The sequence below is a fragment of the Watersipora subatra genome, chromosome 5, assembly GCF_963576615.1.
Source record: "Watersipora subatra chromosome 5, tzWatSuba1.1, whole genome shotgun sequence".
NCBI lineage: Eukaryota > Metazoa > Bryozoa > Gymnolaemata > Cheilostomatida > Watersiporidae > Watersipora > Watersipora subatra.
This window is the reverse complement of record NC_088712.1, coordinates 57179969-57204980: the sequence shown is the minus strand read 5'-3', so window position 1 is coordinate 57204980 and position 25012 is coordinate 57179969. Positions and strand designations below refer to the sequence as shown.

The 25012-nt window shown below is 33.6% G+C and overlaps 1 pseudogene; it reads left to right on the top strand.

Annotated features, from left to right (window-relative positions):
* Positions 1-12656: 12656 nt before the first annotated feature.
* LOC137397504 (general transcription factor II-I repeat domain-containing protein 2B pseudogene) lies at positions 12657-14462 on the top strand (annotated as a pseudogene).
* The last annotated feature ends 10550 nt before the right edge of the window (positions 14463-25012 follow it).

Genomic DNA, 25012 nt, shown 5'->3' with positions numbered 1-25012 from the left:
TTGTAATCATAGCTAAACAGATTATATTTAGCCATTACTTGCTAATTATTTCATATTTACATTTAAACACATTTGCTGTTTCTTTACAACTGTAGACATCAAAATCACACTTTTTTTGATCCAAGCATTTTAATCGAGATCAAGATTTATCTATTTCAATCTTAAAACATCCTGGCAGTCAGATCACGTCAAACATCCTAAACAACTGAAAATACTGATACTTTCTGATAAAATCAACTAAAATTTTGTGTAAGTCTTTTTTTAAAGCTTTCTAGGGCTGGCATCAAATTTTTTCATTTTTTCTCTGCGCTATTGTCAGATTCTATCAAGAAATATTGACTACATCTAGAAATACAGTAAAGGTCTATCTACAGTTCTAGTCTGTGAACCAGTCAATGCAACCTTTGGCTTGTTGATTATGAAATTGAGCATGCTGTTTATTATGCTCCCATATATATTGCTCCTATGCTTGTGCCATTTATTTCGCCCACACACTCCCTCTGTACTACGCAAGCATATCAAAGGTTATAAATTTGTTTTTGATTCTGATCATCCTGCACAACAGTTGGTGACTAAAGTCACTGTCTAATCAGAGTAAACCATTAACAGAGACTTCCAATAAACTGTACATTTTATCACCCAAATCAGTAAATTAGAAAAGTTTTACTAATTTGGAAATGTTTTTATCGGCTAAAGCTTTACAAAGTTTTTGCATAATTTTTCATACTAGAAGCATAAAAACAGCAATGGAGCTTGTGCTCAAAGATTAATCATTTCCTTTTAAACAGCCAAAGTATAGCTTTTGATCAGGAGTTTGAATATAAAACAGGTCATGACAAACAGACAATCCGCTTTTGTCTGGACATCCGCACATTCTGGACATACTGGGCCATGTCCAGACATTGAAAAAGTTCGGACTGTGAAACTAGAGCGCTGTACATTAAACAGCCTATATCACACACAGACTCCTAGGCTATGATATGGTACAATATGCATATACAGTAAATATGAAAGATTAAAATATGGCTATACCTACAATAGGGTGCAGTAAAATATTAATAGCAAAAATGATAAGGACAAAAAATTACAGTACAGCGTTCTGGCAGAAAGCACCCTCGCCTGCATAACCTGCGTCATCTGTCGCAAGAGACCTATTTGTCAAAGTTGTCATTTTTTGGACGAAAACAGTGCATTAGACATTGTCCAGGAGACAGACATTGTCCAGAAGTCAGACATTGTGTAGAGGACATACGTTGTACAGAAAACATACATTGTCGAGAAGACAGACATTGTACAGAAGACAGACATTGTCCAGAGGACAGACATTGTCCAGAAGCCAGACATTGTCCAGAAGCCAGACATTGTCCAGAAAACAGACATTGTCCAGAAGAGAGACATCGGCTAGAAAATTAAAAGCCTGTGAAAGTGAAGCCCAAAGAAGCGGGATGGGGGTGGGAGGGGTCGATGGTAAACATAGAATTTATGTTGCTATAGCGAGGGCCCATTTCAATTGTGCAGAATTGTATAGCAGCTTACCTTACATGAACAAGAAACAACCTATAACACTAATTTAATTAGTTTTGACAAGCAAAAGCTGCTTGTGGTCAGCCAAGTCAAAAAAAGTGGTAATAAATAAGCAATTAAAGAGTTTAGTTACATTTTGCACTTCTCGGGTCTACCGATCAGAAAACCTCTTCTTTTATAATTTGTTAGAGCGGAACGTAGTAAAAGGGTGAAGATTGATTTTCAGAGGCAAACTGAATATCAAGCGGTTTTACTGAAAGTTGCTTGTAAGTCTTTTGTCAAGTATTACGATTTCAACTTTTTACTATTTAACATAAGATGTTGCACGAAATGCAAATAAAATATACCATCATTATGATAGTTAATATCATGATGACATTTAAATCATTATTTTAATCGCTAATAACCATTATTAGTTTGTAACATTATAATATATATTAATTTATTGGCAATAATTTCACATTTCTAACAAATTCTTTTTCAAATTGTTCCATACAAGAATTAGAAAAAGGCAACCTAATCAAATAAAGAATTACATAAAGGTGGTCAACCAAACCAAATAAATGGTCTGACATATAGTGTTTAAAATAGTTTTCTCTGTTTAGTGAGCGAATATTAGATGGAACATTATTAAAGCAGCTAGCAATGATATTTTCAAAATATTTGTTAGATGGAAGTTGTAAGCAATTTGTTCATACCATGTAAGTTGAAATAAGTTGAAAACCTGAAGTTGTCATGTAAAAAATAACAGTCAAAATTCAGATTAACATTTCAGCAGCAGCGCTATTATTGGAGCCACATCAGTTTGAACTCTTCTAACTTTAGTAAATTGATTGCATTCTGTGAGTCCTTAGTAATCAAAAGCAAATTCGGTCAGCAGTATTTGTACTGCCCGTGAATGGCTGTCACATGGGACTTTGACTTTTGCCTTAGGCAGCACTGTCTCTAGCTATTCTGAACACTTGGCTATTTACATAAAGCAATCAATCTTGTTCTTTGAGAAGCACATGTTGCTTTTCTGGTGTACTTTAAACAAGCACCCGCTGTGGCTGAGTAGTACACTCAAGAGATAAATTTAGATTAGTGCCAAGGCAAAAAAGTCTGTTAGTCCTTACTTGGACCGCGCGCTGCCTTTTCTGGAGCATTACTAGTCTCAGAGGAAAGGCAGAGCCGATACATCTGTGTGAGGGTAAAGTCACATGAGAATCCAATGATCAGTACAAGCCCTTGTATGGTGGCGAGAGGGAACAATCTAATGCCTGATGCCCTTAAAAGAATTGTATCTCAAAATGTGGCTTGTATATCACTAGACTCTAGTACCTTTCGAAAATGCCAAAACTTGCCACCAGGTTCATAAAACCTTTAGCATATTTTTATCAAATTCAGTTATTTATTGTCAGTGCTATGGATTATGGGTAGATCTTCCATAGTAACCAAGAACTTCAGAAATGCTCACGCATTCACAAGATCATCTCTTCAACTGCATTTTTATTATACCAAAACCTGAGCAGCAGCTCTAAAAATCAGCTCACTTCACAAATTAAATCTACTGCACAAACTGAATGTTTACAGAGATACCAGCAGAGTAGCTTTAAATATTAGGGTGCATTGTATAATTTTTTGGCATTATGTTGTCTTAGCTTTTGACAATTCTATTAAGCAACGTGTTGAGCTGTTTTTGTGATTGGAAGAGGGAATGGCTTAAACTTGGTTAGAGAAGTTTAAAATTATTTTGTTACAGATTTTGCTTTGATATTTTTTTCTGGTAGTTCTTTGTATATAAAATAATAAATACTAATATTATCTCAAAGGCGTTAAACCTTGAACTGAAATACTACACATTCAGACTCTCTATAGACACATTTGAAACATTTATCGTTAAACTGGGTTTTGTGGCAAACCTACATTAATTTTGTCACCCGCATGCTGCTGTTAGCAACATGCTCCTTACGCCGTTGTCTAGAGAATGACCAGTAGATAAATCAAGTGAAAGACTTAACATCAACCAAAATTGTTTGTGAAAACATAAATACTATTGCTAGAACAGGTAGATATGCTAAGCCATGTACATATGTTAGACCAGGTACATATGCTATGCCAGGTACGTATGCTAAGCCAGGTACATATGTTAGACCAGGTACATATGCTATGCCAGGTACGTATGCTAAGCCATGTACATATGTTAGACCAGGTACATATGCTATGCCAGGTACGTATGCTAAGCCATGTACATATGTTAGACCAGGTGCATATGCTATGCCAGGTACGTATGCTAAGCCAGGTACATATGTTAGGCCAGGTACAGATGATCAGGAGAATATGTAAAACCTGTAGCATTTGCCTAATAATCTATAAGCTGATAAGGACTTGTTTTTTTACTTGATGTACAGTTAAGCTATACAGGCTTTGTGAGTCATCTAAATACACACAGAGTTAATACTAACTGTAAAGTTTGGTCCATATTGCTCGTAAAATCAGTATTTCTTGTTATTTGCTGTCAAGTCAGCATTTGACTGATTATATGTTTTACTGCAAGGCTCGAAGAGCAACTCTTTAACAAGCTTAAAGAATAGCACTAGAAAATTTTACAAACCTGAGAAAAATTGCATTTCACAGAAGGTAATAACTCCAATTATTCATAAAAAATCCTCACTAAACCACTAACAACTTCATCTATTTGTTGTAAGCCTTTTCTGCTCGCTATATGAGTATAAAATATTGTTAGATGCACATAAAAACATTAACTTCACTCAATCTCACTGATACGACAATTACCAGAGTCAAGTGTTTCAAGGAAATCTACGAGCACCTGATTCAATCACGCATATTTCTAATTCATATCAAAAAATGTTTCAAAGGTGCTGATCCAGATATTTGATGCACGCTTTTGAAAGGTCATTGACCTCAAATTACGAGCTATTCACAGCAGGCAGTAAACAGGGTATAGATTTCACTCATCACATTTTTCATTTGTGCCATCTTACCCACCATTAGCCGTGTGATATTCTATTAGCATGTTCTGATATGTGTTGGTTATGTTTGATATTAGCTGAAATCCGGCCAGAATTTGCTGTTTCAAGTCGTACTTCAGTATATCTACTCAAGATTGGCCCCAGCAGCAAATATCAGCCCCGGCAACAGACAACGGACAACGGACAACGGACAACGGACAACGGACAACGGACAACGGACAACGGACAACGGACAACGGACAACGGACAACGGACAACGGACAACGGAAAACGGACAACGGACAACGGACAACGGACAACGGACAACGGACAACGGACAACGGGCAACGGGCAACGGGCAACGGACAACAGACAACAGGCAACAAGCACCAGGCAATAGAGTTTGGCGTTTGCAAGTTAGTCACAATCAATGCTTACTAGATTTCAGATAGGACAGAGTCAGGATGAACTTTGGTCAGCTAGATAAAAAAATTCATTTTACTAACAAATAAGTTGTCATTCAAAAAAAGTGACAGAGTTGTCTACTCGCAAGCAGTAGCATGTCTACTATTGCTTGAATTCAGCAGCATACAGATGCTAATCACGAATTACAATCTTGCAAATCTCAGAGAGACTAACATCTCATTTAGATACAATCAGCATTTCTCTTCTTGCTGTATACATACAGTACTAAAAATCACAAAGTCTAAATGCAAGTATGTATTTATTACAATAAATGATTTTTAAAATTCTTGTTAGCAATAAAAAAGTTTTTAAGTAGGCTATATATTTCAGCAAATAATTTATAAGTTTTTCTTTTGATTCTAATTTCCAAGTGAAATTCCTAATTTCACTTTTTTGTTACAAGTATGTGAGGTATCAAGTAGTTCACTGCAAATTTATACTGTAGTTACTGATTTTCAGTTATATACAGATACAGGTAGTTTATGCTTATGTAGTTTATGTTAATACTAGTAGCATTGTCAGTACTTCACCTTACCAACTCACAATTAAAATAAGGTATTTATGACTTCATACCCTGCTGTACAAAGCTAATAAACTAATGTCAGCTGTAGATTGGTAATGACAATATCAAATATTGCTTTTCGCTTTTTTAAAGACTTATCAGGTAATAATTTTACTATTACTGATATAGTATTTTATCAGGTAATAGTTAGATTGTTTTAAGTGCTGTAACTTGTCATATGTGCCAGCCCATTTCAAAATAGCAGATGTTGTTCAAAAATCAAAATCTGAGTTGAAGCAATAACCAGATGGAGCAGCTTGTGCAGCACTGTCTGGTTTTTACATTTTGATTTTAGGTTAAAAATTGATCAAGTAACAGCAGTTTAAAGAAACATCTTCCCTTATGATGTCAGCAATTGTTGAACAAACAAGCAAGCCTAGAACTTGGTGACATAAAAAGAAACATCTTTGTTTACATGAGCACCTCCTTATCGGCCCTTATGAGTTACAGAGCAATCTTGCACCCATCCCCTCCCCTCCAGTGTTTTGAATAAAACAAGAAATGTTGAAAACTTAATAAAAACAGATATATTCAGAATGTTTGAAAATAATAAGTTATTGGAAGGTCCTTCTAAGAAGAGTCTAACATTTTCTCACAGCAGCATCATGTGAAAAACACTAACTTTATGACCTTTGACCTTTTTCTAGCCTGGTCTCTGTTGTTATTTGATCGAAAAGGCGATTCCTTGAGTGAAATAGGATACTTGTTTTGATTTATCGAAGAAATAAAAATCTAAATTCACATAGGCAAGTTGCTGAGAGAACAAATACACTTTCTTCGTCTTTACAATTTGTTCTTGTAATCTCGCAGACAACAGCTCGTACTCCTATAATTTGGCAGCCCTGGTTTACACACGGTTTTACCATAGCAACAGCACTTTAAATAAACAATATCTTCGAACTACATATTAAATACAAATAAGAAAAATAAATAAGTAAATAAAATAAATATAAAAACGGTGTATTTTTTTTAAAACTGACCTTATCAACAACGTTATGACATCAGCAGACGATGTCATACTTAATCCGCCGACAGTATTAAACATGGCTGCCCAAACTTTTTGCGATTATTTGATCAGGCTGAGCTTTTTAGCAAGTTTAGGTTGAAATTGGGGAATTTTTTGATGAGGCCTAAATCTGATTACAGAAATGGAATCAGCAAGTTTGAATTGGTTAGCAACTGATGTAAACAGGAAATGTATGATTCACTGTGTTTCCATGACTCACATGATATGCATTTGGGGCTGGGCGCAAGTTGAGTTGCTTTGCAGTCCAGTGTTTTAGTATTAACTTCCCTCAATCTCACTGATACAATAATTACCAGAGTCAAGTGTTTCAAGGGAATCTACGAGCACCTGATTCAATCACGCATATTCCTAATTCATATCAGAAATTGTTTCAAAGGTGCTGATCCAGATATTTGATGCGTCTTTGAAAAGTCACTGACCTCAAGTTCCGAGCTATTTACAGCAGGCTGTAAACAGGGTATAGATTTCATGCATCAAATTTTTCATTTGCGTCATCTTACCCACCATTAGCTATGTGATGCTCTATTGGCATGTTTTGATATGCGTTGGTTATGTTTGATGTTAGCCGAAATCCGGTCAAAATTTGCGGTGACCGGTCATCTGCCTGATGCGATGCTGCGCATTTGACCCCATAGGTCAAGTACTAACCTAATTAAGGACTCTATAAATAGCGATGTAGTCTTGTCATGATTAGCTTAGCAGCAATCGTTCGGAACATTGGCACATTGAGACTATTGAAATCAAATAAAAACCGATTGAAGTGTGAAAATGTTTAGAATGGAATAGCCAGAGATATTTTAGTGCCATCATTCGCAAGTACCATTTCCATCATGCGCAAGCATGATGGATTCGATCAAGACTTGTGAATCCCTAAACTCACTTAGCTTGCCAAATTTATGCCGTTTCCATGAAGCGGTCAACTTGTAGATTGGCTCAAATTTGCGCATCATGCTCACCATGGAAACATAGTCACCTGACAAACGGATGTTACACTACAGAGCTCAGTCACTCAATATTGTTTGACGAGCAACATGTGCTCTTTTAAGCTCCTTACATCACACATGGCCAGTTTTAGCATTTAGAACTATTTATCAATTAAATCATCACAAATCAGCTGGTTCCAGTACTTTCTCAGTAAACTATTTGAACTGCTCACTGGTAAAAAAAGGTTTTGACTTTATCTTTATTCTCTAAACTGATTTTTAGTAAACTGAAACTTTAAAACTTAAAATATCAATAATTTATAACTGTAAAAATATAAATGTAGCAGTTCACATGGATAATTGCTTTAAAGCACTAATTTGGATTTTTTTAAATGACAACTGCGTATGTCAAGGTCATGTTTTGTGACAGAACTCTGAAGTAATCAAGTTATATACAATAAAAAGGGCAACAGGCCTTAATTCGATTTCAGGTTGCAAGAAATATTTTGCATATTCAAATCGATTGAATGACTTGAGACAGGTTGAATGAAGTTTCGATGGCTAACAAAAGTATGGGGTTGTTAACGACTGCTAACTATTTCCATTGGGAAATCCAAACCATAATAAAAAATAAAACTAGAAATAGTCGTCAATTTTTGTGCACTCAGATTTAAATGTTTTTGATACTGTATGCTTTATCAATAAGGCATACAGTATCAGTTGCTTACAGTAGAATGCTTTGTCATATAGGCTGCATCGTTTGTCATATAACGAAAAATGATGCAATCTTCGGCTGGTTTTTACTTGACTCGCCGTAAATTGCTGATAGCATCTCAGATCACTCTCAGGTACACCATGAGGCAGGGAAAATACTGTAACCAGGCAACAAAAAGAATCGTATTCCACATCAAAACCTAAAAAGCTGTATCCTAGTGCCAACGTATCCCAGGGTTCAGATGTACTGTAATACATACTTCTATTGAAAAATAAATTTGTAGGTAATCAACCCTTTTGATTAATATCCAAATACTGTTTTACTTTTAATAGAAAAGAAAAGTCCGAGCATGGAATTCCAGGTCTGACTTATCTATCGGTTATATAAGACATTTCCCAATTTCTATGGGTGATTTTTTGACTTGAAAGGTCGTTTTATGTGTTCGAATATACGGTACGTCGTTGTATATATATTATACATTATACGAACATTATATATGTTATACGATTGTTATATATACATAAATATTGTATTATATACAATATATATTGTATATAATATACTATATATACTGTCTATAATAATATTATGTAATATGTGATATGTGATATTACATTATATTATATATTATATATAAATATACAACATATGCTATTTAAATTCTTGTCAATGGTTAACATAGATTTTTATATGTGAGATTAAGCCATGTAGAGAAATATGAAGTGGAGGCAGATTCATTTACCTAGTACAATAACTGCTTTTCAATAAATGATGACACTGGAAAGTGGAGCTTTCTAAAAACGGTTCAGCCGGTGTACCAAAACAATCATTAATGCATTTTATTTTGAGAGGCTTATGCCAGAAAAATTATAAAACTACCTGAATGGTCATAAATATCAACACTTCCAGCATTTGTAATACATTTTTTGTGAATTCGTGTTTGCGAAAATTCCGAACAACAGTAATTCAATGTTTGTTAAAAAAGTAAAAAAGGAATGTTTCGTATTCATTACTGTAGACTTGTTAACCTATTCTTTGGTTGCATACAAGAAAGCTGTTTACATTGAACGTTGCAGCCAGGGTGGATGGAGATGTCATCAGCGCAAATTCGGTTAGTCGGTCAGAGAAACAATAATGGCATCTTTAATGTCAACAATGTCAAGAATGTTTGCCAGCTTCACTTGCCAAGCATACAACCTCAAGTGTCAAATCATAGCTTGCAAGCAGCGCATCGTATGCATGCGAATGTCATTGGTTTGTATTCGAATGTGGTTAAATTAGAAACATTTTGACAGCTGCAGCTGAATGATTGTTACTAATTGTAATGCAAACAGGCAACGAAGGAACCTTTGCGCTGCTCTTATAGCATGAAGTCGAACAGCGGCTATAGAGAATTAGATAGTTTGCCAAGTTAAACATCAGATTGTCAGTACTAGTATGGTGTAGTATGTGTAACCATTATGCGCACAATCATTCCTCGGTACTGCAATGTGGCAGCTAAATATCAGGTTAGCTGAATATTCACATTGAATTCCCATCCGATGCATTTGTTCCTAATGCTCTAAGCGCAGCTCTGGGTTGAAAGATGGACATACGAATGCGGCTCTTATTATAGTATAAAATTGAAAACATTTACAAAATTTCACTTCAATTTGAAATATTAAAATATTTAAAAAGTGTTAAAATATAATCAGTGTTTTATGAGAAGTGTGCAAATTTACACAGAAGCTCTTACTGTCAAGGTTGACTTGTAATATTATAACAATTTAATTTGTATTAATTTATTTAATACAATAATTTATTTAATTTATATTTCATTTTTAAAGCAAATCAATAAAAAATTCTCCGAAAGTTTAATTTAAAACCGACAAAAAACTCAATGGTTTTTTTTTAATGTAAAGTTTAGTTCACATTGTATTATAACTTATTATAGTTTTTTAGTTTATTTCTGACCACGAGCAAGCCATTGTAACAAGTTTATTTAAAACAATTTATTTTAACAACAATATTTTTCTGTGAATTGCGTAGCTGCTATTTGAAAAGCTCCGTAGCATTAAAAAGCCAAACCTCCTTCATATCATCCCAGACAACTTGCCACTTCTATAAAAAAGCTAGCAGCTGCCCCACTGTAATGGATTCCCTGGTTCATAGTTATGTTGCAACATACAGGTGATGAGGCTTAGTGTATATTTATATTCTATTCAAATTTATTAATTATGGTTGTCAACACCGTGAAACTACAATAAAACAATAACTTGATTGTCGATATATGATTATTGAAAGTATGTTAATTATACAGTTGGTCATCTGCGAAGCCATTAGTAACATATAAAATAAAGCACATAAAATGAAAGATATAATATTTACCTTAATAGCACATCCAGGAGATTGCTAAATAGTACGTGATTCCTCTTCTGATTATCTCTTATTTATATATGTACATGATGTTGGTGTAATGTTGAAACTTATATACAAAAGAAAGTATCATTAAAAAACAGAGCTGAAAAACTACATGTTGTTGGCTCAAAGGCTGACAGAAAAATGATTTCAAACGCATTTAATCAAATATATAATACTATGGCAAGTCGAATAGACCACACAAGACCCACAGACCAACCAAAATCAACAGATCAACTGGCATTCATTATGGGCAGGAGCAGTGAATCATACAGGGTGTCTAGATTATGCACTATTAAATTAGGAAATTCAACAGAGACAAGCAGAACCTTACATCTACATTTACATGGATACCTAAGCTCATTGTCACACCAGTACAACCACCAAATGTATGGTGAATATGCGTCTCAGAGCATCGGCATGTATTCCTGCTTGTTTTGAATACATTTAATTATTTGTTTTTTCTTCTTACCTTCCATAAAGTATTACAAGACTTTTTGTATCTAAAGATGAGCTTGCACAACAATTTATGTAGATTTTATCAGAAAGTTTCGGTATTTTCTATCATTTGTGATTGTTTTTTGATGTTTGAGGTGATCTGACTGCCAAGATGTTTCAAGATTAAAATCGACAAAACTTGATTATTATAACAATGATAAAAACTGGAGAAATCATTTCAAATATTTTTCTTCTGAGGGCTTGAATCGCGATGAAGTTTTGTTGATTTTAATCTTAGAACATTTTGGCAGTCAAATCACTTCAAACATCAAAGGCAATCATACACAATAAACAATACTGATACTTTCTGATAAAATCTAGTAAAATTTTGTGTAATTTCATTTTTAAAAACTCAAAAATAACCTTTAATGTCTGTCTTTTTTAGTTAATCAAATAACTTGCCTAAATAATATTGATAACAATAATATTTAAAAATAATGGCTTGAAATAAAATTTTATTATAAAAAGATCTGCAAAGTTAACATTTAGCTAAAATAGATCTGTGCTAGGGTACAATACCGTTTCTTTATTTGGAGTTTCTTTGCAGCAATGAGTGTGGAAATAACTTTATCTGGTATCGGACAAAACCTGATGTAAAAGCTGAACTCAGGTAATTGGAAAAATGAAAACAGGTTTCTCTATACCAGACCCGGGCATTGTACGGCCCGCGGGCCAAATACGGCCCGCGAGCCCATTCTGACCGGCCCGCGAAGGTTTCTTGAACATAAAACTTTGAGCCATAACGGCTGGTATTCTGGCATTGCGTAAAGTGCGTCAGAAACCTAACGGCCAGAATACCGGCATTCACATGGCTCTGTTTACAAAAGCTGTTTCTAAGTAACAGCGTAAACCAATCAAATTAATTCTTGCACAATATCCTTGGCCTGAAATTTCCCCTCCATTTGTAACATTATTCAAATTTCTTTATTTACTTCCTTCGCTATAATAACAAACGTTATTAGAAAAACCGATACGACTCGTTCATTAGTAAGTCATAAACGATTGTGATGCAATTGAAGAAGTTTAGGATACTAACTGTAATTTTTCAGTATATTTTGAGTCATGAAATGATGATGAACATAAGTTCGATGAATATGATACTATCATACTACTGTAAAGAATTTTACCAGTTTTTAAAATCGTACGAATTTTTAAAGTTTCTGTACGAATAATTTTTAAATACTGTTTTTTTGCAGATTGATGATATTTGCTGTGGGTTGTCCGATTTTTTTACTAGTGTTTTATCAAATATCGTTGTATTATGAGCACATTTAGATATATTTAATAAAAGTTTAACAACATCGGATCGTTGGACAAATTTTCCAGTGTTGCTGAGACACTTTAACAAGAACGGCCAGGGTTCAAAGAGTTAGGAAAATGAAACCTACTTTCAAAATTGTTATTTGGCTATCAGCAAAATAAAAGATTACTGTCTAACTAACAACTTTCAAAATTGTGCATAATGCGTACAGTAAAACAATAGTGCTTTCACTTTAAGACCTGTTTCCGGCGGACGTACGGTGTCCATGTTCAGGTAGTGAAGCAGTCCGAGTGCATGCGATTAGCAGCATCTTATTATAATAATAACCTTAAAATGTCTGCACACGTCAAAAAAAGAAAGGTGGATGCTGAAGGCCGTGGTTTCAAGAAAATCTGGACAGCTAAATATTTATTTACAGAAGTCGGTGGTAAACCTGTGTGTTTACTTTGTAGTGAGCAGGTTGCCGTGTTTAAGGAGTACAACGTGAGTCGGCATTACGAGACAAAACATGCAGAAAAATATGAACATCTGACTGAGGCGGAAAAAGCTCGGTTGTCCGAAGATTTTCTTGCAAAGCTAGAAAAACAACAAGGCTATTTTACCAAGCTACATGAAGCCCGGGATGCAGCAACCAAGACCAGCTTTGTGATATCGCATAAAATCGCTAAAAACTGTAAGCCTTTTTCTGAGGGAGAGTTTGTGAAAGAATGCTTGGTGGACTCTGCAGCGCTAATATGTCCTGAGAAGAAAGAAGCATTTGAGAAGGTCCCACTATCCAGGCGAACGGTGACCAGAAGGGTGGAGGACATTGCGGAGAATCTCAGATTTCAGCTAAAAAATGGAGCAGAAAGTTTTGACTTTTTTTCTTTGGCTTTAGATGAGAGCTGTGACGTCCGCGACACAGTGCAGTTACTTGTGTTTCTCCGAGGAATAACACAGGATTTCAAAATTACGGAAGAACTTGCAGCAGTGAGATCCATAAAAGGAACAACCACGGGGTGTGATTTGTTTAAGGAGGTAAACGCATGCATGGATAAGCTTGAACTAAATTGGGACAAACTGGTAGGAGTCACTACTGATGGTTGTCCAAATCTGACCGGGAAAAATGTAGGACTTTTGAAACGAATGCAAGATAAAGTGACTGAACTTAACCCTGAGCATAAATTAGTGTTCATTCATTGTATCATTCATCAGCATGCGTTGTGTAAGTCAGTGCTGAAACTTAACCATGTTATTGATGTTGTAACTAAGACAGTTAACTTTATCAGGGCACGAGCATTAAATCACAGGCAATTTGTTGCACTTTTAGAAGAGCATGATAATGAGCATGGTGACATCAGGTACCATACAGCTGTCAGATGGCTCAGCTTGGGCAAAGTGTTAAAAAGGTTTTGGGACCTAAAAGCAGAGATTCAAGAGTTTTGTGAGATTAAAGGCAAAAACATCCCTGAGCTCTTAGATGTAGACTGGATTGCAGATTTAGCATTTGCTGTTGATGTGACTGCACTGTTGAACGAACTAAACACTAAACTGCAAGGCAAGGGCCTTTTTGTCCATGAAATGCATAACCAGGTCAAGGCTTTCATGAGAAAGTTGCAGTTTCTTTCTAATCAGCTAGAGAACAAAATTCTCACTCACACGCAAACCCTTAAAGAAGTCAAACCTTCAGCCAGTCATCTCTGTAAGTATTCATCGATGTTAGGAGACCTGTACAGTGAGTTTTCAAGACGGTTTGAAGATTTTAAAAACATTGAGGATCAAATGCACCTGATTTCCTTTCCCTTTGCATGCGATGTGGATAATGCGCCCACTGATGTTCAGCTGGAACTCATAGACTTGCAGTCAGATACAGTATTGGCAGAGCACTTTAAGTCAACATCACTGCTGGAGTTCTATTCATCTCTCAGGAAGGAAAATTTTCCAAACATGAAGAAACATGCTCAGAAGATGTTGGTTCTTTTTGGATCTACCTATACATGCGAGCAAGCCTTCTCAGTAATGAAGTTTACCAAGTCTAAGCACAGGTCTTCCCTTACTGACGACCATCTGTCAGATGTACTTCACATCTCTACTTCAAACATTCAACCTGACATTGATGCTCTTGTTAAAGCTCAAAAGAGGCTAGATTTCTCTCACTAAACAAAAATAAATGATGAAACATGTTTTTTTCTGCACTGTTTGGCAGTTTGATAACAATATTGTGAATTATGTTACATCGTTGTGATATCTTACTATAAAGTTATGTTAAATACAAAGCTTTAAGGTTATGTGAAAGAAAAACAGTCAGAATGTGGCAAACTTACCTTTGTTTTTCACTGAATACATTAATTAAATCAATAAATTTGTTGTAGTATAAAAAACCTTACTCTCTCATTGTCTAACTATAACGCATGCTTTTACCAACTTCTGTAAATAATACAATTTACTTATTTCAATGTAAAATTAAAATTAATAACTAGAGTAGATTTCAAACTTGGTCCGGCCCTCCACAATATTTTCCGTTTCTCATTTGGCCCCTGGAGAAAAATAATTGCCCACCCCTGCTCTATACCATCGGCACACCTGGTGACATTGCACATCAAGGACGGGAGTAGAGCTTGACCTAGAGCTTGTCAATTAACTCCTCAAGTTGTAAAGATCAAGGGTATATGTTTACTCAACAGCTGCCACGGCAGCATGAATACATTACCGCACCTTTCCACTTTTACTCAAACAACTTGAAATAAAAATTGTTGCCCCAATTTATGAGGGCCACACACAATGCAAAGGACCACACACACACTAAATCCACACATTTTAGCAATTTAGTCATTAACCTCAGCGTATATTCAGCACTCCAGGGTGTAACTTATAAATTTCTGTTCAAAGTCTGCAACTGGCTGCCAAATTTTATTAACTTGGGAAACTTCTCGCAACCTTGAACTCAAGAATTATAGGCTGGACGTGATAGCAGCTGATGCTGCATCTACTTAGTATAGGCGTGATGACCGAAAAATGAACTCAATTTTGTAAGGAATACTACTAAAATTTCCGCTTATTGTAAAATTTGTAAAAATTGAACGGTATATGTTTTCATTCACTGTTTCCAAAAATGTTTTCAGATCGTATGAAAGGAGAGTGAGGTTACATATTCATTTGTGATACCTTTGCTCAATTAGCTAATGATAGATGATAATGCTTAAATTTGGTTCGTAGTTTTGCACATGAGTGGTAGGTACTATATATAATGACATGAGTGGTAGGTACTATATATAATGACATAAGTGGTAGGTACTATATATAATGACATAAGTGGTAGGTACTATATATAATGACATGAGTGGTAGGTACTATATATAATGACATAAGTGGTAGGTACTATATATAATGACATGAGTGGTATATATAATGACATGAGTGGTAGGTACTATATATAATGACATAAGTGGTAGGTACTATATATAATGACATGAGTGGTATATATAATGACATGAGTGGTAGGTACTATATATAATGACATAAGTTGTAGGTACTATATATAATGACATGAGTGGTATATATAATGACATGAGTGGTATATATAATGACATGAGTGGTAGGTACTATATATAATGACATAAGTGGTAGGTACTATATATAATGACATGAGTGGTATATATAATGACATGAGTGGTAGGTACTATATATAATGACATAAGTGGTAGGTACTATATATAATGACATGAGTGGTATATATAATGACATGAGTGGTAGGTACTATATATAATGACATAAGTGGTAGGTACTATATATAATGACATGAGTGGTATATATAATGACATGAGTGGTATATATAATGACATGAGTGGTAGGTACTATATATAATGACATAAGTGGTAGGTACTATATATAATGACATGAGTGGTATATATAATGACATGAGTGGTAGGTACTATATATAATGACATAAGTGGTAGGTACTATATATAATGACATGAGTGGTATATATAATGACATAAGTGGTAGGTACTATATATAATGACATGAGTGGTAGGTACTATATATAATGACATGAGTGGTATATATAATGACATCAGTTGTAATATTTGGAGAGTCATAAATTATTTAGAAGTAGAACAAAACAATAACATATATAGTTTATTGATCAACTTGCATTCTTTTTCTGTAGTGTTCTTTTGTGTTAGACCACAAAATGACAACATTTTTTGAACTAATATATATCAATTTTTATACTTTGAGTTGTCTAAGCAGCCTTCGGGTTTAAAAATTGAAAGATGACAAATGCAATAAAAAGGTAACACAATTTCCTTGACTTTTAACTTAGTTTACACTTGCTCAATACTATGTTGTTGAGAAAAACAAAAATAGTAATTCGATATTGCCATGATTACATTATTGTAACAGCTGATATAAATACTTTGATAATACAGTCAAATGATTCCTCAACATTTCAGCCTTATATATAATATTAGGTTTTCAACTAGATAATGCTGTTATTATTTTTCTGAACGTTAGAAGAATCTAAAAATATGTTTCACCAACAGCAGCAGTTTAGGTTACTATAAAAATATAGCTGACCTTTTTTTGGCTGTCAGGCTTCAAATGAAACTAGCATTTGCTGAGCCTCTGAAACTTGAAAAAAAAATTAAATTACTGATTAAATAAAAAAGACTATGCAGATCAAGAAATCTCCTTATTTATATGCAAACATAAATTTATATACTAACAAACTAACTGACTTCAAGCAGTAAGAGACTTGAAACCAAACCAAATTTTTCTGCAGTTTTATAAGAATCAAAGATATCGGTTTTTCATGTAGTTTAGTACAGTTTAAAATAATATCTTTTATAAAATTGACATTTGATTATGTAAGACCATGTAAAATCTTCAGAAAATATAATTTCAATATAATTTAGTAGTTATAATATAGCAAACTTTCTCACTTCATCTAATTCATTTGTTTTATTAAACTTGTGTGCGTTGTACATAACATATTACTTTTATGCTATTGTTTTTTTACCTCTGCAGTTTGTGATGGTAAAATATTTGTGAAATTTAATTTGTAGTTCTTTCACTTTAACATTGTATGCTGTTTTCAAATTCAACTAAATATATTTCAATTTTTTTCCTGAAAACCTAAAATGTATTATATTAATCTTAAACTTAATTATACTGTTATTATAATTATATATTAATTTAATTGAAGGAGAGTATGCTGTTACTGGTTTCCTAGTCGTGTAGGTTGCTGGTTATTATACCAGGCAAATTAACCTTACCTGAGAGTTGAAAACACATATTTTCTTTCTTTCTTTTCTTTCTTTTTTTCTGGCTGCTTTAATTGCAATCAAGTTTTGTCAAATTTTATCGTGAAACATCCTGGCAGTCACATCGCCTAAAAAAACAAACAAGCTTTCAAATGATTCAGTTGATACTTCGTGATAAATTTTTTTTAATTTGATGAAAGCGACCTTTTAAAAAGCTTTTCTAATTTTTTGAAAATAGTCCCATGTGACTAAATCATACTGATGCTTTGAATCATTACTGAAAAGAAGTAAATTTCTTTTAGCTAATCAGTTTATCTGGTCTACTAAGGTAGGCTATATAATCATATAACCCTTTCACTGACAACCATGTACGAATTCGGTTATCGGCCTAGTGCCAGCCATTTTACCGAAAATTGCCGATATTGCTTCATGATATGTATACAAATTTTTTTCAATTTCAATTTCTATTTAGAACATTTTTGTTACATATTTTATTTTGCCAACATTTTAACACTGCTATGCACAAATTCAATGGATTTATACTTTGCGCAATGATAAAGCTATGTGAAGCTACAATCTCTGCGAAGCTAAAACGATCCTCCACAATGTTCCTTACTCTCACAAAACTATTAGCTTCATCACTATCAGAGACAGTGCTGCTACTTTAATTATCTGTATAATCACGAAAATCTGAATCTGAATTGGCTATAGTGTCATCAACATAAGTAATTACCTGTTTTCTGACTCGAGTGGTACTTAAGAAAACATACACAAAAGTGTTCGTTTTTATATTAGAAATTCTCAAATAAAAGTTTAAAATTGTTTCGTTGTTTTAGGCTAATTTAATAAAGAAATCTTCGGACAACATTGTAAATTTCATAAAAGACTTAAAGACTGTGGGTTGTGTTGTCAACGAATAATAAAATCAAGTTACAATGCATGCGATTGCTGAGAAAGTCGTAAAAATGTGTATATGGCAGTCGACCCTAGAAAACGCATAAATGCGTCTACGGCAGCGAAGGGTTAAATCAGGCTCAAATTTTGGACACATATTAAGCATTTTCAAAGTTCCCACATCTGAGTGAATTTGCATGTGAGTCTTTGCCAGTATGTCAAAAGGGAAAGTCCGCTGCTTACGTGACTGAACTTTTAGAAGAACAATAGGGAAGCCCTAAAGGCTATTGTTAGAAAATATATGGGTTAATTGATTAATTAGTTCGTTTGAGTTAGCCAATTAAACGTAACACCCTAGAGGCCTAGAGCATGCATGTCTCTAGCCAAAAACAAATATAGATATCGCCGGCAGCAGATGCAGGAATAAAGGTCTAATTTGATTGGCTGACAGTTTAAAGAAGTCGGTCAAGGAGCTGGAAGCTGTTTACTGCAGAGATATATAGTTGGAGGCAAATGTGACAGCATCTAGACTGGACATAGCCGTGCAGTTGAAGCAACAGCAACATCAATCACAGGTTGGTAAAAATGATATAAAGCTTTAATTATGTAAAAGAACTATTTTAGGCGTTCTTGTTTTATAACTGCATTATTTTTGTATCAGCCAGTGTTTTTGCTTATCAAAAGCTTGCTGAAGTGAACCAACATAAGTGATTCAATGATGCAATCATGAGCCGACGTATTACTCGCTTCCTTAGCAGCGTTGCTGTAGAAATGTATTTAATATCTCTTACATTTTGATATCACTGAACAGAAGATTGTGAAAAAAAACAACAAAACCTTATATTGAAAATCAAGCCTTATCAAGTGTTAAAAAGACGAGTTGTGAGATTTGATAGAGTCACTCTGTACGGAACAATGATAAGTAACAAGTCGGGATTGTTACTTATAGATTTTACTTACCTTAAATCTTAGAGACTTACTGGGAATACAAGTCAGACATGGCAAAACATTTTCAATTCACAACTTACTCATTATATTTTTGTAGTTGTTATTCTTATATTAAATATGTACATTATATATACTAGAAATTCCATTGTCATACAGCCCATGACCAAAGGGATAATAGAAAAAAGAAATGGCAGTGCTGGTTGTTGAAAAAGTAGTTGTCAGCAGGAATTGACAGAGTATAGTGTAAATGAGAGTTGTTCGAGATGATATAAAATAAATTTGAGGGAGCATCATCATCGTCTGGAAACAAAGGGGCTGCCAAGTCCATGTCGTTTACATCGCCCACAACATCTACTAAAGAATTCTGTGAATCAGATGAATTGTTATTATTAATTTGAGTAGCGGGTTGCTGAACATTAGCATTTGATGTTGATGGTTGCTGTGAGGACCTTCTAATTATCCTCCTATTGAGCTGTACTAATTGAGAGACGGCGTGAACGACCACTGCGTCGGCGACGACGGGGTGTTCTGGAAAGTTTTATGTCCGTGGTAGTTGTCAAGTTGTTTTGAAATTAAATTCAAAAAGTCAATTATGCGAAACAAAAGGTTGTATAAAAATCACACCTAATCTCAAACTTATGTTTTGCAACAATAAAATAAATATTAATTAAAGCTGTAGGCCTAACCTACTGTACTGTATGTAATTTAACAACATCAATAATGAAATATGTTTATTATATCTCTGAAATGCAATATTAGAAGTAACATGGCAAGCTGCTGTGTATTATACACAGTTTGAAAGTTGGTTGTGTTGAATGCAGAATGGTTTTGATAGCGATCTGTAACAGAAAGCGACCATCAGAATTTACGCGTCTGGAAGTTTTTTGCAAACTGGAGGAAAATAAAAAAATTTCTCATTATAAAGGGGCATTGTAGTTTGGCCCTAGCTTGTACATAAGTTGTAAAGAATTTTGGCTAACGTTCTAAATAATTTAATGAAACTTTCGGTAATTGGGCAAATAAAACATAGGCTGATAAACTGTGTACCACAATTTCGTACCTGTAAATCGGTCTACGCCTCAAACGTTCTACGTTTATTACAGAAACCTTAAGATAAATAAATTCGAATGATTATTTTTATAATTAAATCTTATAATAATCTTATAAAATCAAATACTTATTTTTATAATCAAATATTTTTGCAAAATATTAAAAACAGAAAGATATTATAAACCTTCGGCAATTGGACAATGCCATAGACTGGTGAAATGTGCACATTTTTCTCGTGAAATACGCACGACTTAATGGTTCTACTCTGGGTCGCACAGCTTTATCGGCATTTTGTTGGCCGGTCTTAGTTTTGATTTAAAAAGGCTTGTCAGGTTTTAATTCCGATTTTAGGCCAAATTAATCTGTCTAGTTATGTATTATCCAATCAGATGGGTAAGGTTTAGGATATTGTCTACAAATTTTAAAGACTTGGTAACATATTTAAATAGGCTTATATGTGTTTTGTATCGTTATTATACTTAAACGACTCCATTGAAAAATGATTAAATTTGTTGATGAGATTTCGGTACAAGGGTTTGCGACGGCCGTTCATGAATAATTTTTGTGAGTTTGTGCACATATGCATTTATCATAAAGCTCTCAAACAATCTCTTCGCTCGTGTTTGGTCGTGGGATTATATATAATAGATATCAGTTAATTTATTTTTGTGTCTCAGACAATGAAGGCTTATTTAGTCATTTTCTTTGATTACGCCGAAAACCAAGTAGATGTGAGATTTCTTGACCAGATGCTGCTTATATCCAATCCATGATTAGTATACGTATAAAATAGCATTATATTACATATTTTAAACATTCAACGAAATTTTAGTGCAAAAATTTGTTATAAGCATACGTTAAATGTTGAAACTGGAATAATTAAAGCATGCATTAGGTAAGCCTACTTATCATTGATTTAAATAACTGCAATAAATTCGCTTGTAAGTTTAAAATTATTGTATACTAAAAGAGAGAACTTATGTATTTTTACATGCTACAATCTAGCACCAGATTTTGTTTTGCATTAAAATATTTTAACATGTTTGAATCGCAAGGCCAATTTATTGTTAGTAAAAGTTAAGCCGCATAAATTCAGTCTAACATTTGCCCCATAAAAAGTTTTCTTTAGCTTTTCACATTCTACAGAGCCTACTTCCTGATGCAATTAAAACTTCCTAACTGAATGAACTAATGTAATTAAAATTTATCTGATACACTTAATGGTTACTAAAACATGTAGATTTTTTTTTAACTTTTACGTTAAATGAACTTGCTCTAAAAAATAAAACTGGATAAAATTTAACCTGGTTTGCTTTTTCTATATTAATATTTATATTATTGGTATATAGCTTTATTAGTTTTACATATGCATTTTTACATATATTACAAACTAAATTAAATCATGCAAAATAATTCTCCTGTTGCCAAACTATATTATCTCATATTTTAACTCATTCATCATGTAAGTAGAGAAATTTCAAGTGATGCAATACATTTTACAAAATTACAGTCGTTTGAATTTGGAAAATATTTAAGTTCATTATTCTTGATACATTTTTATTTTTACTTATATTACAGCTTTAATTATTTTTTATGCTCCAATAATAAATTTAAATACTGCCCATCAAATTTATATGATTGTTAGCTTTATTGTTTGTGTCAAAAATTCAAAATTATGCTCATAATTTCAGCTCAGAGGTTTATGCTAGCCAACTAGCGAGGTTATGCTAACTTATTTCAAAAAAAATTTTATATTCTGAAACACTCATTTGGTCAGGGTTGTAAGTCTTTTCTGTCATCTAAATGAGTCTAGCTGCCTTCCTGTATTGAAGGATTTTAATTACATCAAGAATCAAACTTTTAGTAGAGAGTGCAACTTCTTTTTATTCTGATTAATACAATACCGTTATAAACTAAAAAATAACTAGAGAAGAATGAGATAGATCAGAATGCGATAAGACAAAAACAGTATTAGACAAAGCAATAATAATAGTAACTAAAAAGCAATAAGTTTGCAGATTAATCCTTGACATACAAGTCCGAGTAAACATACCTCTTTGGTTCTGTATACGCTGGGGCTATGACTCTGTGGTGCTGTATACGGTGGGACTATGACTCTGTATACGGTGATGCTATGACTCTGTATACGGTGATGCTATGACTCTGTATACGGTGGGACTATGACTCTGTATACGGTGATGCTATGACTCTGTATACGGTGGGGCTATGGCTTTGAACTAAACAAGTTTTAACATTGAACAAGTCCCATGACAGTTATATTTACTGCATGGCCTTTTCTAGGGAAGGCTTCAACAGGAGAGCTGTTTTTGTTTACTGCAGCTGCGGCTGTTTGCTACCATACCAGGCAAAATAAAAAATATGTTTACAAAACAGATATTGTTGTGCCATGCTCCCTTCTAGGAAGAACCATCAGGTTCACAAGCTAAATTATGTTTTGTCAGCAGTTAGTGTGTCATAATACAATGCGCAAAAGCTTTTAATATCAAAATTGCACTTAGATTGCATTTGTTAGTATAAAGGCTAACTTTTACAATAAACATCTATAAATATGCGCTTGTAATAAAATATAATAGTTGAGCATTACCTAATTTAAGAAACACCACAGATATTTGAAACTATAAGTTTGTAATATACATTAATAGCTAAAATAAGTTGCTTTATTAATTTATATGATAACCTTTGTTGGCAAGTATGCCTATCATTTTCTTTGGAGTCAATTTTTTCAGTTAGGATCTAAAGTCTTCTCATGATTAGCCAGATTCTTTGAAGATCAAATACTTGATGAGGGTATCAGCAAGGAGAATACTGTTGTTTATAAACTTTTTACTGGTATAAAGTAAATTTTAGAAAGCTGTCTTCATGAAGAGTGTTTGTGAAAAGCATCTTTGCATCAAAATCATTTTACAAATTGTTTTCAGTGAATAAATTATATTGTCTTGTTAACCATTTATTTAAATAATTATTTAAATAAACACTTATATCGTTCAATTAAACAACTATTCTACTATTGGTTTTCACCACTAATGAAAGATTTTATGATATGTTATAACATATTATAACATAGCTATAACATATTATAATCATATTGTTATAATATGTCATAAGCACATGCTAAGAATATAGCTGTAACTCAGTTCTAAGGGAAAAAAATTGGCTTCATATCAACAGGGTTCAAAGGTCATTTGTCGTGCAAGGAAAATTACAGTGGAACCTAAGTTATCAAACATAATCCGTTCCAGAAGGTTGTTCAAAAACCGAGTTGTTCAAGATCCAAAACAATTTTTCCCATCAGAAGTTATGTATTTAAATTTTAATTCGTTTCAAGTCGAGAAAACAATTTCGGTAAAGTATTTTTTTACCATTTTACACCATAAACTGCACTGAAGACTGCATACTACAAATAAAATGAGTAGATAGAGATCGTGTATAACTTTAATAAAAGATTTTCTATCGATGATGATGAGAAAAAGAAAACAAAAAGTAAGCATTTCGTATGTTTTGCCTTAAAACATTGAAAACATTCAAGGTTAAAATACAACATAGGACCATTTTCGAATTTAAAAAAAGTCTAAGAGTTCAGCTTCTGGAGCGGGAGTGAGAGTCTATTTTTTTCTGCTATCGTCCAACTGGGCCTTGCCTTGACTGGTTTGCCGTTGCATATAGGCCTCATCATAACCTCCTTTGTGTTGTTAGATTTAATGTTTATTATTAGAAATTAATTATGTTTTGTTACTCTTGCGTTGAAAACAATGTGATGTGTTTATTACTTCAATTTTTGTTCTATTTTTCTTTTTGGTAAAATAAAAAAACAAACAATACCAAAAATTGCAGAAACTAATGATGAAACAGCAAAAAATTCTACAGATCAGTTACATCAAAAATCGTGTGAAAAAGAAAATACAACCAGCAATGGCACGTTTACTTCACATTTTTGAAGGAGAATCGAAGCGTTTGAGAACCAAAGTTTCACTGTACGCCAATGTGCTCTGAGCATCGACAGCTAGTCACGTTGCCATCATAAAGGTCATCACGTTCGCATTACCAGCAATGTTAATTCATTAACAGAAACATAAAACTGGTAGTAGTTGGCACTCATATTCACAAGGACTGAGTCAGCCACTGTCTTATAAATGTAAACCTGTGATATTTGATAGCAGGCTGACAGCCCTTTCCAAGATGGAGTCTCTTTCATTAGAACTTTTGGTATCTCGCTCCATGTATTTATAATGCTACATTTGATTTAAATGGTGAATTTGACTTTCTTATATGATTAATATTTTTCAGAACAATCAAAACTTGAAATTTTACCAGCCAAATTTAATCAATTAAATTTTTACTAGAATGATGACAGTGTGAGCTCATTTTTACTAATCTATAGTCAACTTTGTAATAATTAAACTTATGTTATGGAATGGCTCGTAAAATAAGCTCATTGTGTTGTTTATAAACATTCTTATTGTGACAACGTTCATTTCTATCTAGTTGTCTCTTCTTGCCTGTTTATAGGGCCTACTGATAATAATAGGGCCAATT